Below are 16,604 nucleotides of genomic sequence, written 5' to 3'. Positions count from 1 at the left end.
TCACATACGCTATTACCGAACACTTTGTGTAGATTTTCCCATTTTGCAGGTTGAAAAGTACAAACAGGTAAGGTTTTCAAAATTCAAAACCGCACACTGACACATCAGGTTTTGAATGAAATTTACAGGTATTAAATCTATATTTGAAACCTCTAAATTAAGGCAGTAGGTTTACCTTCAAATAATACTGAACAAAAAATAATCTGAAAAGCATCATTTGTTGGTTTATTCTTTATTCTTCAAATATACAAACACTATGTGGAACCGCAAGACCAACGAGACTTGCTTGAAAAACATGGCACACATGCTATTACATTTTAATTTTTTTAAATAGAAATAAAATATGTTTGCTGGAAAATAAACATCTTTCTAATTTTAATTTTGCCTGAAACATCTGTTGAAAATAAAATAGAAAAAGCATGATGAAAATCTTTGAACACAAAAGTAAACTATAAATATCTCAATTATTCAAAGGCATCCTCAACTTTTACATCTGTGACTTTAAGTGGGCCAAATGTCAGTTAATCTCATCCTTTAACCAAAGAGTTAAACATAATTTGTTAGGGAATCATGACCAAAGGAGGTAATCTGATCCACTGACACATTGAATTTTGTGGAATGTCTGGGGAATGTAGAGGGTATTATGTCAGTGGTGATACTACTTGCAGGACAACTGATATTTCATGTGGGAGATGTTGGCAGAGACCAGAATAAGGAACAAGTGTTGTTTACATCGCAAGGTAATTGTGGCTACTGTGATCCTGGCTTAACCCAGATTAACCTTATTTAGATCTTTTTATATTAATTGGTTTATGGATTTGCTGACCGTAAAAATCAGAAAAATAGAAAAAAATATAATTCTCAATTGAGAGTTTTTTTTATGACTGCTGTGTCTGAAAAACTCATTTAACAACAAAATATATCACAAATTTATTTCATGCTTTTCCCAACACAAGATATTAAACTCACAACAGCATATTTTAATAATTGTTCAGAATCTTGGCTATCATGACACTGAATTATTGATATTGATTTTTTAAATACCTACTGACCATATCATTACACAAATGATAAAAAAAAAATTGAAAGTGCTTTTTTTTTCAGACAAACTTCAAGTACTGAGGCAAAAAATCTGTAAACCAACCAATAAAAAAATGCCTCACATTGATTTGATCCCACGGGGCAGTCACCTCAGATTTGCTGAAACACAGAAATGCATTAATCTGTGGGGAAGTGTAGGAAGTTCCATAAAATCTGCCTTATCATGTTGAGAAATACAAGTCAATGAAGTCATCTATTTTTGCCGACAGAAATATAACATATATACTTGTCAAACTTATTGTAGTCTAGACTTTGAATTTTTAAAATCCTTTTGATTACATTTCAATTCTGAATTGTTAGTTCACTAATTGTTCATGAAAATGAATATTCATATCTACAACTGTATCTAAGGGAGCTGTAGATGTGCTGCAAACTGAGGTGACAGAATATTTTGTTGTATGATTTACAGTTTTTATATTAAAAATGTTGATATAAAATTTTAAAAGAATTTGCATATCAAATTTGAATTTATGTTTCTTTTAGATAACATTGAACTCAATTAAAGACTCACTATGAACATGTATAATACATCCCACTACCCCATTACGTCTACACATAACTGTATTTTCTGTAAAAAATTGTTAATAAAAAATAAGAAAATAGGGCTGTCATATCATATTTATGGCTAGTGATGGGCATGCTTACTTATAAAGAGTACAGGGGCGGTCGGGTAGCCCAGTGGTTCAAGAGTTCGCTCGTCACGCTGAAGACCTGGGTTCGATTCCCGACATGGGTACAATGTGTAAAGCCCATTTCTGGTGTCCCCCGTCGTGATATTGCTGGAATATTGCTAAAAGCCGCGTAAAACCATACTCACTCACTCACTATAAAGAGTACATGCAGTTTGGTCCAAAGGTTGGGTAATGGGTGCTTACGGGAGCATGCTGCTTATTACAGTGAATACGGTATTTAAATATTAAAAGTTAAATCTTAAAATCTTTGAATCTTGAAACACTCAATTTCTCGACTGAAGTAAATTTCAAGATTTAGAAAGTTTTGTAACTGCAAAGATACTGTTACTTATTCAAAGTAGCTTTCAAAATGTTTGAAGCAATGTGACAGTAATTGTGCCATTAGAAGACCAAATCCAGAATTACAATTTATTAACTGTCCTGTGGTCCCCACTCTGATCTAGATTTTGGGTTGAGGCAAAATAATGATGACAAGATTTACACTGTCCAACACATACACTCATTGAATATGCCACTCATTCTAACTTGAAACAAAGTGACATTAAAATGCAATTAGAGAATGAAATCGAGAAAGTTGAATTGTCTCATGGTATAAAACCTAATGTGGGATGCATAAAACCACATGTACCTCAAGTGATCAACCTGCAACAAATTTCTCTTACTGACATGTTTTAATATGACATTGTAAAAGAATTAAAACAAATTCAAAATTGATAGAAAACAGCGGTTCGATTGAGCTGAGGTTAGCTTGTGCTATGTCACATGACTTGGAAAAGGCATGCAGCGGGGTGTATGGAATTTATTCTGCCTCTCAGAAATCCACGTGCAGCCTGACTTGACCATGGCGGGGTATAAGAGATTTATTACCCAGCTGAGAAATTTATTTCTCTTCAAGGTGGGATACACAGTATTTTATCAAGATCATGTGGACCTATCAGATCTTATCATTCTGACATGGAAGTTTGGACATGGGTGGCCCTCTCGTCTAAGGCGCCACGATTCGCTGTGCAGAGTTGCGTCCCTTGGGCACGCCAGAAACCTATGATTGTGGGTTCGAATCCCGGTTCACCCCGATTATGTTTCTAGGTTTGTCAGCACCATACCCTTGCTCATGGGTTTCACCGAAGTGGTAAATGTCTGAGACCTGCATCACTTCGGGCTTTCCTCCCACATTAAGCTGACACGCTGTGATATAACTGGAATACTGTTAAAAGCGGCGTTAACCCAACTCACTCTCACTCACTGACATGGAAGAATTATGTTTTTCGTCACATGTCTCTTCTTGAATAATTTGATCTAGATAAATAAAAAAATACAACCTATAAGAAAATGATCATAACTTTCCAGGACTTGTTCCCACACAATGTCATTCGTTACTCATGTCTGTTATCACATTGTGTCTGACTGCTATGTGAAGCTCACATTTGGGGAACAGCTTATGTCTACAGAAACATTCACGAAAGATTTATATGGGAAAAAAGATGAAAATCAAAGGCTGTATAAGATATAAATACACATAAACAATTATTTGTAGAAAGGTGTGGACTCAGAAACCGTTGATGCCTCAGATGTCAAGTCTGACTAGCAAAAACCTGTGTCAAGCTAGTGCGATAGATGTCTAGTTGTTAGGTAAATATTTCCACTAAAAGCCCCATTTTTATAGAACCCACATAGGAAGTAGAACATTTCCTTATCACTTCCATGTCTTCATTTAAACCGATAAGCAGCTTAGTGCATGTTTTTTATAAGGAACCAGCCTGTCATTTCTATTACTTATTTAAATTATCCATACATTCTTATCAATCCAAAAGTGCTTCTGTAGGATTGAAAAAAACTGAGTGATTCATGGGAGAGATAACCTCATCAGTGTTGGAACAGCAGATTGAGAGCTTGAGAAATAGGGAGCAATTTATTCCAACCGCTTACATAAGCCTTTTCTGTATCTTTGACATGTAATTGCCATGTGTTTGGGAAGAAGATCAAGAGTGTTTGGATTGTGATGAAAGGGGCTTGAAAGCTTTGGTTGTTCTCCAATAACCTGATAGGCTGATGTAACCTTGTGAGGTTAATTGCTGTTGGGGTTTCTGTAAGTCAATGAGGGTTTAGATCTGACTGTAAAATTGACACTAGGAGACAGGAACAAAGTAGCAGAGAGTCAACAAAGGGTTCAGGAATACTGGCGTGTAAACGATTTACTTCTTACATCAATAATGGATTTAATTCTGTGGATTTTGATCGTAAGTAATTTAATTGTATGTAAACTTACAGTCATTGTGAATTAAGTTGTTAAGAAATAGATGACGATTTTTCAAAATGTTGATTTTTGAATAATACAATGTGATGGAATATTTTATATGGAAATGGTCTAAATGGTTGAGAAGGCCTTATCGGTTATTATTTGTTTTTTGGATCGGCTGTGTTATTTTCTTTCTCATAAAAAAGCTTTGTCAGTGTAGATAACATGCTTCCAATCTTAAACAACTGTTCAAGCAGGTTTCTCTTATATTGAAGTCAAACATGAAGTCAAAAATGTTTTGTGGGTCTGATTTTTTGTGTTCACTGAAGCAGTTTTGTTGGATGACATAGGCAGAGGGACTTTTTTGTGTTTGTAAAGCTTTAGTCTTGATAGTCAAGGTGTCTTCTTTAAAGGGAGAACAATAGCAACAGGTCCTTTTGACCAATGGTATAAGGGTTAGTACATGTGAAGATCCGGGTTAGAATTGGTCTTCTGCAACCCATTCTTGTCATAAGAGGCGCCTAGCAGGATTGGGTTGTCAGGCTTGCTAACTTAGTTGATGCATGTCATCGTATCCCAGTTGCGTAGATTGATGCTCATGTCAATCACTTGATTGTCTGGTCCAGATTAAGTTATTTACAGACTGCTGTCTGCAAAGCTGGAATATTGCTGAGTTCTTTAAACAGCAAACAAATAGAACGGTTAGGGACCCAAAGCACAAAAATAAAGTCTACTGAACCATTAACAATGGCTTTGTACATATATTTGTTTTGGGTTGAAATAACTGTACAGCGAATTCATATTTGCTAATATATTGGCTAGTGAACAATCCCAATTAGCACCCCTTCTGATTGATCAATGTACACAAGACTTATTTATTCGTGTATAATATGCACTCATGTGTTATATGCACCCTTAATTATGGGCAGTTAAATTCTGGATAAATATATCTGTCGTGTATAATACACACAGACTATTATTTTGTATCATTTCTGGCTGTCAGCATAAACCATGAAATTTACAATCTTTCAACTCTGTTTTTTTTTTCGCCAAAATTTTATTCTAATAAGAACCCCCTATTTCAAATTTTGAGAGCGCCCTCAGCGCTTTTTACGTCGAATACAGTATTATAAAATGAATGTAAATGGAAAAAATAAATTCTCTTGACTTGAAATTCAAACGAGCATTTTTCATTCACTGGTTCTTTTAATGCAAATGTCTACTTGTTGAAATGACTATAAAATCCTTGTAAACGTTTTGAAATGTTTAAACTACATGAAACAATGTAAAAAAGGGAATTTGAAATTGATAAATTTTGATAATGAAACAGTCTGTCCAAATGACTCATGCAGATATACTGCTCATAAGAAATTAAGGACAAATCAATTCTTTCATATTATTGTAGTAAATCTGTCACTGTATGACCGATTAACTATCAATCTCATTAAAGTCAGATCTTAGTACTCGCTATCGATAAACAAAGATCTGAGGACATCCCATTACGGGTCACATCAGAACGACCTTCCATCCAACCAATCAGAGCGTCGTTTACCAGATCCTGAAAGTGACAGTCGGAATGTGTTTTCTGATCATGCAACCACAAAATATTTAACATGGGGTATTCTGAATGACAGTTACGGGTTTTATGATTATACCCATACAATCAAGGTCATCTATAAGCCATTCCAGAATGTTCTACTTATCAGTTTTAACATTTTTAATTGAGAATACGTCAAAATATGTTCCGAAAGTAGTCGATAGTTTGAAACCAGTGTCGTAAAGCTCGAGAAAGCCGCCTTCTGATTGGCTAATGTCGATTTCTTGTCGGTCATTTCATTGGTCGGTCAAAATTAACGAAAGTTCGTTCTGACGTGACCCATAATGGGATGTCCTCAGATCTTTGTTTAGTGGTAGCGAAAACTAAGATCTGATATAATGAGATGATTAACTATAGAAATATGAAACATTGGGTGGTCCTTAACTTCTTTTGAGTAGTATATTTATAGAAGTATTAAACAATTTTTAATTTTTATATAATTAATTCCAAGAGACAAGTAAAAACAATTATGATGAAAGTTTGTGTAATTTGTTTGTTTATTGTTTAACGCCACACTCAGCAATATTCCAGCTGTATGACGGCGGTCTGTAAATAATAGAATCAGGACCAGACAATCCAGTGATTGACATCATGAGCATCGATCCACACAATTGGGATATGAGGACATACATCAACCAAGTCAGCGAGCCTGACCACCCGATCCCTTTAGTTGGACAGATGTCATGAGGGAAATATTGATTGTTTGCTTTGTTTTGCTTGTTTAATCAAACTCCTGGAAGAATCACAACCATTCCTATAGTTTGTTGTTGTTTACGTATCTCATCTTGAACTACTGTAGTTTTATCCAGAGTCATTCATCGAAACGGTACTATTATCTTTGCTTTCTTGGGTATTAATTCTTTAGCACTGATGACGCAATGGGGTCATTTTAGCACACCTGGTTGAAAGTCAAGTAAAAGTCGTGGCCTTTTTGTCTGCCGTTCGTCGTCCATCATTATGCTGTCTGTCATCTGTAGTGGAACTTAACACATATGCCATGGCAGCCATTTTGAAAAACTGTTTATAGTCATTACTGAGCCATTTTTACGCATCATGCATTGGTTTATTTAGTTAGTAGTGGGATCAACACACATGCCCTGTTTTTAATAATATGTTTAATTTTCACTTATATTAATTCATCCTCCATTAAACAATTATGATGACATCATGCTATTGTTTCACTGGATAATTCTGATATTAACAAATATAACTGACGTGACTTGAGGTCATTACATAAACTTATAGAGAAATTATACATCAACCTTAATACGGTTTAAGTCAGAGAGGGGGCATGGGTGGCCCAGTCGTCTAAGGTGCCGCGATTTGCCGTGCAGAGTTGCGTCCCTTGGGCACACCAGAATCTATGATTGTTGGTTCGGATCCCGGTTCGCCCTGATTATGTTTCAAGGTTTGTCAGTACCATACCCGTGCTTGTGGGTTTCACTGAAGTGGTAAACATCTTAGACCTGCATCACTTCGGGCTTTCCTCCCACATTAAGCTGACACGTCACTGGAATACTGTTAAAAATGGGGTTAAACCCAACTCACTCACACTTAAGTCAGAGAAATCACTTGAATCAGTTGATTCTACTCCCTGAATCAACAGAATCTCTATTTCTCCATCTGCCACTGAATATTGTTTACCATAGTTCATCTAATAAGCGTTGACTGCTTATACTTTCAGCCATTCTCAGACCTGACAGTAGACAAGATTTCAAGAATAGTGTCATTATTTTATCCTTTAGAACTCAGTTAAATCTCAATTACCCTACACTTATTGATAACCCTGCTGAAATCACAGGCCCAGCATCAATAAGAGGCTGACAGGCTTTATAAAAAGTTTACACCTGGCAATTATTGAGATAAAAGCGGTGCTTCTTATGTGTCTAGAATTAGAGTGAGTGAGTGAGTTTGATATTACGCTGCTTTTAGCAATATTCCAGCAATATCACAATAGGGGACATCAGAAATGGGCTTCACACATTGTACCCATGTCGGGAATCGAACCCGGGTCTTCGGTGTGACGAGCGACCGCTTTAACCTCTAGGCTACCCGACGTCCTAGAATTAAAAGCACAAACCATTTGACTGCATGTGACTGTTTATTTGTTTTAGAACCGATAGAGAATCTCACCCAAGTGTCTCTTGATATCAAATATATCAACATGTGTCAATGACTTGCTGCGGAGTTTCGAACCTTTATCGAAGAGTGTTGATATTTTTTATGTCAAAAGAAACTCGGATGAGGTTCTCTGTTTATCAAGGAAGAAGCATGAAGAGACCATAAAATCTTTCTTGTTGCCATTTCTTGGGCTGTCAGTGGACACACTTTTGTTAAACTATAAAGCTAACCTGACGATACGGAAGAAAATTTATGGATGTCAACTTCTTTATTATGAGGAGCACAGCGTTTCGTAGTATGTTCCTTCTCTTTCATCAGGTCTTCATAATATAGAAGTTGACATCCATAAATTCTCTTCCTTATGTGTATCACTTCTAAATGCCATTCAAGGTTACACACAACCAAATGTTTTCCCATAGACTTCTATAGTAACGTTATATTTTTTTTAAAAATAACTAAGCATTCAACAGCTATTACCTGTAGGTGTGTGCACAGTTTGGCCTTAGAGCAGCAATAAAAACATGAAAAATGACTAGCTCAGCCAGCTCCTTTTCCGAGTACAGGAAGCTAAACACACCACCCCCAGTTTCGCACCAAATGTCACCTCCTTGAAAATATCTGTGGTCACATTCAGCATAACCGCCTCCGTGGTCTTGTGGTAGAGCGTCCGCCCGGAGAGCGGAAGGTCCAGGGTTCGATCCCGGGCCGCGTCATACAAAAAGACGTTAAAAGATTGTACTTGTTGTTACCCTGTCTGGCGCTCGGCATTAAGGGGCTAAAACAAGGACTGGTCGGCTCGGAGTCAGTATACTGTGTCTGAGTGGGGTATTCATGTTAAACTGCGGCATGGTATCTCAGTGAGCTAGCACTATAAATCGGCATCAGTCCGGACTAGTACAAGCAGCCACACACACACATACACGTGCATGCACGTCGCTATATAAGTGCAATAATCTTGGACGCGACGTTAAACCCAATTTCACCTCACCTCACATTCAGCATAATTAAGTCATCATGTTGAAAAAGACAGTACTAAATATAGAAAAACATGGTCAGTTTTAATAACTGGATGGATGGTTTTACTTTTGAAAGACATAAAAATCTTACAGAATATCCTCCAATCACAGCCTGCAGATATCTCTCGATCTGCACTGAAGGCTCTCTACCGCACTGTACTGCACTGTCCCAACTGGTTCAGATTTGGTGTAGTAGAACCTGTAAGACTTAAACTGACAATGGATAAAACTTACACCTGCCAAATCCAACAATCATTTTAGATTATGTCTCTAGTATTTTAATAGAACAGGGTATGAGATAATAATTTGCCATTACACCAAATAGAGAAAATGTTATATATTGTTTCTTCCAAGGCCGATATACCAATTTAGTCAGGGCCTGCAGCTTCTAAAGTCTGTGGGTGAGTTGGGTTTAATGCCACTTTTAACAGTATTCCAGTTATATCATGGCGTGTCAGCTTAATGTGGGAGGAAGCCCGAAGTGTCAGACGTTTACCATTTCGGTGAAACCTACAAGCACAGGTGTGGTGCTGACAAACCTAGAAACATAATCGGGGTGAACGGGGATTCGAACCCACAATCATAGGTTTCTGGTGTGTCCAAGGGACGCAACCCTGCATAGCAAATCGCGGCGCCTTAGACGACTGAGTCACCCTTGCCCCCGTAGACATCAAAACATTAAGGTCAAGGAACAATACAAATTATATAGTATGCAGACCACTCATATTTCTCCATTTTCACTCATTTCTAAAGTCACTCGATTGAAGGCATGAACAGACAACTTGTTTTGAGTTAACTTCTGACATTTTGTACTGAAGCCCTTTAGAACCATTTGGTTTTTTGTTCTTTTCTTGAAATTTCAAGATACTAAGTTGTAATTACAAGTTGATATCTTGAAATTTCAACTTATATATCTTGTTAGTATAGAACAAAATATAAACACAAATTTTCTATAAGGCCTTCGTACGAAACTACAGAAGCCTTTTAAGGCCACTTGTTTTTTACTTTTTTCTTAAAATTTCAAGATGCTATGTTAAAATTTCAAGATACTTACTTGAAAGTTCAAGTTATAATCTTAAAATTTCAACTTGTGGTCTTGAAATTTCAAGATCATTATCTGAAATATCCTGAAATTTCAAGAAAATAAATGGCCCTAAAGGGATATATTAAGTTAAAATTTTAAGTGAGTATCTTGAAATGTCGAGTAAGCATCGTGAAATTTCAAGAAAAAAACCAAGTGGCTCTAATAGGCTTCCGCAATGTTGTCTTTAGGATGACTTCTAAAATAGACAACTAAAAAACTGCATGTCAAGTAGTTGACTAGTCATAAGGAAACCTGTGACAGCAGGTCAATATTCAGACTAAACTATCCTAAAAGTACCTTCAAATTCTTTGAAAGCGACACCCAAATGATAGTTTGTCTTACAGTGCGCACCATGTTTAGGTGAGGTGAGGTGAAATTGGGTTTAACGTCGCGTCCAAGATTATTGTGCTTATATAGCGACGTGCATGCAAGTGTGTGTGTGTGTCAGCTTGTACTAGTGCGGACTGATGACAATTTATAGTTTTGCTCACTGAGATACCATGCCGCAGTTTAACATGAATATCCCACTCAGACACAGTATACAGTGCTTCAAACAAAATGGCAGCGCCCAATCAAGATGATCTGATCGATAATCAAGATCTTTATCTTAATAAAACAGGTCTTATCTTGAGAAGTGCATCAAATCACTTGAGCACATTAAAAACATGAAAATGTTTAAAAAATATCTATCAACATCCAGTTGATGGCACCCATGCTCTACAAATCCTACAGTCGACCGAAATCTGCACGGCAGTCGCTATGTTGTTTATGAACTGGATGTCGATTTCGTTATGTGATTTGATTGGAGTATGCACCGACTCATTAGTCTTGCAAAAATGTAACTCTATAACTCAGCCTAGTTTGACAAGGGTGGAAACTGGACTTTTATAGCCAGTTAACTCCTTGCCTCAGGAAGATGGAGTTTTGCGGGATCAGTGTGTTGACAGCTCTGTGTCGGCTTGTTTAGACTTTTAGACAACGTTTATGATGCGATAAAGAACAATGAAGAATGAAGTCTGGTTAAAACATTGTTGTATCATTATGTCATTTCTGGAGATTCGAACATGCGCTTGATGACGTCGTATGTTTGACAAAACGTTGAGAGGGGAGTGTCTAGTGAGTTGTTCCCCATAGATGTAGCTGGGTTGTGCAGATAAATGTGAAGACTGAACAATTGCATCCAAAGGTGGGAGAGATATGACAATCGTTATTGGAAGAAAACGTTCAGATAATTGACGTGAGGATGTGAGAATATGTGGGAAATACCAAAGGTAACCCACCTGTTCATAAAATGGACTTGTCCGACTTTCTGAGGTTGGATTCTATTCAGGATGTCATCATTATTAAAACTTGAGTAGATATTTTTAAAGCTTGTACCTTTTTATCAACATCCTTAAAGAGGCTGTACATAATCTTGATATCTCATATAAGAAATAAATGACTGAACCCCTCATGGTTTATTCTCCCTGCAGTGTTTTATTGTACGATAAACAACTCCCACTTGTCGTTTATTTCTTAATAAACATTGTCAGGACCATTCATTTAGGAATATGTGGATAAGATAAGTAATGAAACAGTCTGTAAAACCTCTGTATTTGATAAATCAATAAAATTCAATTAATTTTCCACCATTTTCTTGCCTTTGAGTCATGTAAGATTTTATTTTACATTTTCCATTACGAAACATAACCCAATCAAATGAAGCTGACTTAATTGTGATCAAAGTTTTGTCTCCCAAAGTAGGGTTTACACGACACAGATCATGATGTCTGACTTTAGAATTGAGGATTTGTAAGTTCCTGTGAGTACGTGGTCCTGTATAATTACTGCGAACATGTTCCTGCAAAATGGTATTGACATGTCACACAATACCCTTTGTTGGGAGGTCACTCGGCCATGACCTTGGTCATCTGTAATCTGTGATCATCTGATTCGCAGGGCTGTGCTTGTAGGAAATGCAGCCAGTCGCGTTGAGGACATTTGCGGCTTTATGGCCAATCAATTCGGATTGTGTTTCACCGAAGTCTGACATAGAGGTTTTATGTTCAACAAACATTTATCACCCTTCAGACCCCCATGAAGATCCATGTTAGATGTGGTCTTCAGCAACTCATGCTTGTCTCAAGAGGCGACTAATGGGATTGGGTGGTCAAGCTTACTGCCTTGGCTGATGCGTGTCATCATATCTCAATTGCGTAGATCAATGTTCTTGATGCCTTTCACTGGATTGTCTGGTTCAACCTGAATATTTTCCGACTCCCTTCGTGCAGCGGGAATATTGCTGGGCGCATCATTAAGCAACAAGCTAACAAACAAGAACTATTAGAAAAATAGCATGAAGAGAGTGATTTATGTAATATATAGATATATTTATATTTGTGATCAGCATTAGGTTATAATAGATTTATGTTTATTAATATTTGTTTGTTTGTTGTTTAGTGTTGCGATCAGCAATATTCCAGCTGTATGATGGCGGTCTGTTAATAATTGAGTCTGGACCAGATAATCCAGTGATTTACATCATGAGCATCGATCTACGCAATTGGGATACGATGACATGACTCAACCAAGTCAGAGAGCCTGACCACCCGATCCCGTTAGTCGCCTCTTATGAGAAGCATAGTCGCCTTTTAAGGCAAGCATGGGTTGCTGAAGAATTATTCTAACCTAGATCTTCAAAGGTTATATTCATTATTGCTATTGTTTGCAGAATGAATGTATGAGGATTCAGTCAAATTTTATTGCATAAATTTACTGGTTAAATGGTTAAAGATTTATTGGTTAAAATAGTTACAGTTTTATTGGTTAAAATAGTTAAAGTTTTACTGGTTAAAATAGTTACAGTTTTACTGGTTAAAATAGTTACAGTTTTACTGGTTAAAATAGTTAAAGTTTTACTGGTTAAAATGACAGGAGTGACTTTGCTTGGTCATGCAGTGAGTGAGTGAGTGAGTGAGTGAGTGAGTGAGTGAGTGAGTGAGTGAGTGAGTGAGTGAGTATGTGTGAGTGAGTATGGTTTTACACTGCTTTTAGTAACATTCCAGCAATATCACAGCAGGGGACACCAGAAATGAGTTCACACATTGTACCTATGTTGGGAATCAAACCTGGGTCTTCAGTGTGACGAGCGAACACTTTAACCTCAAGGCTACCCGACTGCCCCTTCATGCAAGTGTGATTTGAAAGTGGGAGATGTGTATGTGTTTCGGTCACTGTGTAAAATGACAAAAAAATTTACTTAGGCAATTTGAAAAATGGCTAATATTTCAGGACAAACTATTTATTATTCATTTGGGATCAACATGGGGGATTAGCATCTTATAAATAATGTCAAGTGATTCCAGACATATATGAAAGGGGCACTGATCTAAAGCAATTCCCTGGGACTGGTTGTTGCCTTTGTTATTGTTTTTTCCCCGTGAGCATGACAAGAGACTGGGCTACCGTCTGCAAGGACTTGGAGGTAATATTTGTTTTACGCATTTTTGATCACTGATTGGTTAACCGTGATCTATAAAAATTTCGACAAAGGGCGCATGTTATTCAATTTCTTCAGCCTAAACAAACAGACAAAAAGAACGGCGGAGCTCATCGGATGTCGTCATTTGGAAATATCCAGATGGTTATAGTTTAATCATTAAAAAAGCATCCATGCAGTGAAAGCATTTTCGGATTTCGGATTGCGTCGATAATACGATTACTACTCCCTTGTTGTCATCCATGTTTTCTGTTATAACCCTACACTTGTGTATTTGTCGTCATTCACTTGATGCTCAGTTAATGAACTTAAAACAGGTATAATTAGTGGTAGCACCACTCAGATTACCTGACAAAGGTTCCCATTTGGCATTTATTGTGTCTGGGGTAATTATTCAATCTAAATACAGGTTTGAAGTGAGGTGAAATGTGTGTTATGTTATATGCAAGTGGCAGCCCAGCAAGAGATGAATGATCAGTTGATTTACTTTTTTGTGAATCAACAGATCGTTCCTTGTCATCAAAGGATTAACAGAAAATACGTTGATTGATTAATCACTGTTATCTTGCGCAGTGGATATATCAAAAGTGAGTGTTTACATGTCTAGGTTTACTAAAACAAAGGGAATACACGCATATCATGACGTGAAGTGCCGATGTAAAAACAACATACTTTGTTCAAAGGGTTAATCGATAAGACGCTGATTGATTGCTCATTGTTATCTAACTCAATGGATTTTTTCTAGGAACCGTGGACGTTATGAAAATAGTTGTCACGTTGGCTTTCTCAGCCGACCTTTGAGACTTGACACCTATGTGAAACACCTGAAACAATCCAAGTGATCAGTTGAGAAACGAACACGGCTCATAATACCCCAAATGATATATATATTTTAAAATATTTGATTGTTACAGAGACATGTGACATCGAATAAGTTTCTTTGTACAGCTGCAGACGTGTGGGATATTGTTCCTTTGTGTGGATATTCACGGATACATTCCTCGAACAAGGAAGCTGCCTAAAATTATACACATAAATTCCTTCATTTGCTGTAGCATTGAACAGATTCATTCTTGTTCCTCTACGTCTTGGTTGGGAAATTCTTCGATGCGCGATAGACGTTGTTTTCACAAGACTTTTTTTTGTAAGCATGTATATATTACAGTCAATTTGTAAAATGTGATTCTCTCAGGCAATTTATAAGAATGTGTAAATATTTCAGTCATTTTGACTGAAAAATCTGTCCATTTCTTTAACAGATTGACTAAAATTGATTAAGACGATCGAAAGGGCCTAAAAACATCACAATAGATTATTATGTAGGTTGGATTAGAAGCCAAACAATATAGAAATTTACTTTTCATCATAACATTTACAGTCTCTTGGTGATGATATTAAACATAAAAATCTTTGGAATTCATTTTATAATAATACAGATGGACATATTTTTCAGTCAATTTGTAAAATAACTGAATATTTAGGCGTTTAATAAATTTCCTAAGTGAAAATTTTGCACATTTTGACTGTAAAAATATAAACATGATAAAATAAGCAATACTCATGAGAAATATTTACTTTGTGTTGCAAGTCAAAATAGTGTAAACGAAAATCACACAATTACCAAGCATGTGACCTATCAAAACTTCGCACCATTACCGATGCTACCCACAAAGATACCTACATTTCCTTATTATTTCCAAAACTGTATTTCATTTTAATGATCAATGTGACCATACGCCGTTATACTATCAATAAAAGTGACAAATGCGCTTACGAATTGCACAGCACAGGTCGCGAACTAGTCTAGATTTCTACTGTATCATCTGGGTACTCACGGAAAAAAACAATAACAAAGGCAACAACCAGTCCCGGGGAATTGCTTTAGATCAGTGCCCCTTTAATTAGCATCGATTTTGAATGCTTGTAAAGGGGGGTTGCCTTATATGTGGGGTCGCTTTATCGAATGAGATGTACGGTACATGTCATGGCTAGAGGAATAAGCCTTAGGAATTAAATGTTCATTCAGACAAAGGTTGTCCCAAATTGGCCGCTATGACATCACTCACCTACCCAGAGTTCCATGCGGCCGGCAGCCAGCCAGCAGAGTACCTCTGCCACAGGCCAGCGCCATGTGACGATTCGTCACATCTTTCACGGTCCATTAAAGATATTGCATATGCTTTTCATCCATTTCATGTTTGACAAGTCTACACATTTTCATAAACAAATGTGCCGCCTCCGTGGTCTTGTGGTAGAGCGTCCGCCCAGAGAGCGGAAGGTCCGGGGTTCGATCCCTGGCCGCGTCATAGCAAAAGACGTTAAAAGATGGTACTTGTTGTTACCCTGTCTGGCGCTTGGCATTAAGGGGTTAAAACAAGGACTGGTCGGCTCGGAGTCGGTATACTGTGTCTGAGTGGGGTATTCATGAAACTGCAGCATGGTATCTCAGTGAGCTAGCACTATAAATCGGCATCAATTTCGGACTAGTACAAGCAGCAACAAACACACACACACACGTGCATGCACGTCGCTATATAAGTGCAATAATCTAGGACGCAACGTTAAACCCAATTTCACCTCACCTCACCTCATAAACAAATGTCAAAGAATGGTTACGGTTCATTTAGAAAGTATCCTAATGCCTGAATTTTTTTGCGTAGTTATCCTTTGTTTACATTGGTTGTACGGCTCCACATGCTGTCATTGAAGCCCAACGGAGAGCTAGCAATACGGTCACTTTGATGTATAAATATATATTGTCATGCAACTCACTGTCGCAGTTGTAGTAGCATATCTATATAATTATGCAAAACAATATGTAAAGCGGCACCAAATACTTGCATTAGTCCGTTCTATACTAATTTCTGAAAAACACGTTTGTTTACAAACAAGAGAAAAGTCTGGTCATGTGATATGCAAATTAGCCTGTGGCACTGGTGTTATGCTGAGTAACCACTGCACCGGAGTGTGCTATGACATATCACAGCCTGGGGGGGCACGGGTGGCCCAGTCGTCTAAGGCCCCGCGATTCGCTGTGCAGAGTTGCGTCCCTTGGGCACGCCAGAAACCTCTGATTGTGGGTTTGAATCCCGGTTCGCCCCGATTATGTTTCTAGGTTTGTCAGCACCATACCCGTGCTCTTGGGTTTCACCGAAGTGGTAAACATCTGAGACCTGCATCACTTCGGGCTTTCCTCCCTCATTAAGCTGACACGCCGCGATATAACTGGAATACTGTTAAAAGCGGCGTTGAACCCAACTCACTCACTCACTCACTCAC

General features: G+C 37.5%; 1 protein-coding gene across 1 annotated transcript in view; it reads left to right on the top strand.

Annotated features, from left to right (window-relative positions):
- The window catches only part of LOC124138174 (soluble guanylate cyclase 88E-like), a 199,678-nt gene that overhangs the window by 12,975 nt on the left and 170,099 nt on the right, over positions 1–16,604 (top strand). The window lies entirely within an intron of this gene.

Source organism: Haliotis rufescens, unplaced genomic scaffold (genome assembly GCF_023055435.1).
Source record: "Haliotis rufescens isolate VD_foot unplaced genomic scaffold, xgHalRufe1.0.p SCAF_6, whole genome shotgun sequence".
NCBI lineage: Eukaryota > Metazoa > Mollusca > Gastropoda > Lepetellida > Haliotidae > Haliotis > Haliotis rufescens.
This window is presented reverse-complemented; position numbering and strand designations above follow the sequence as displayed.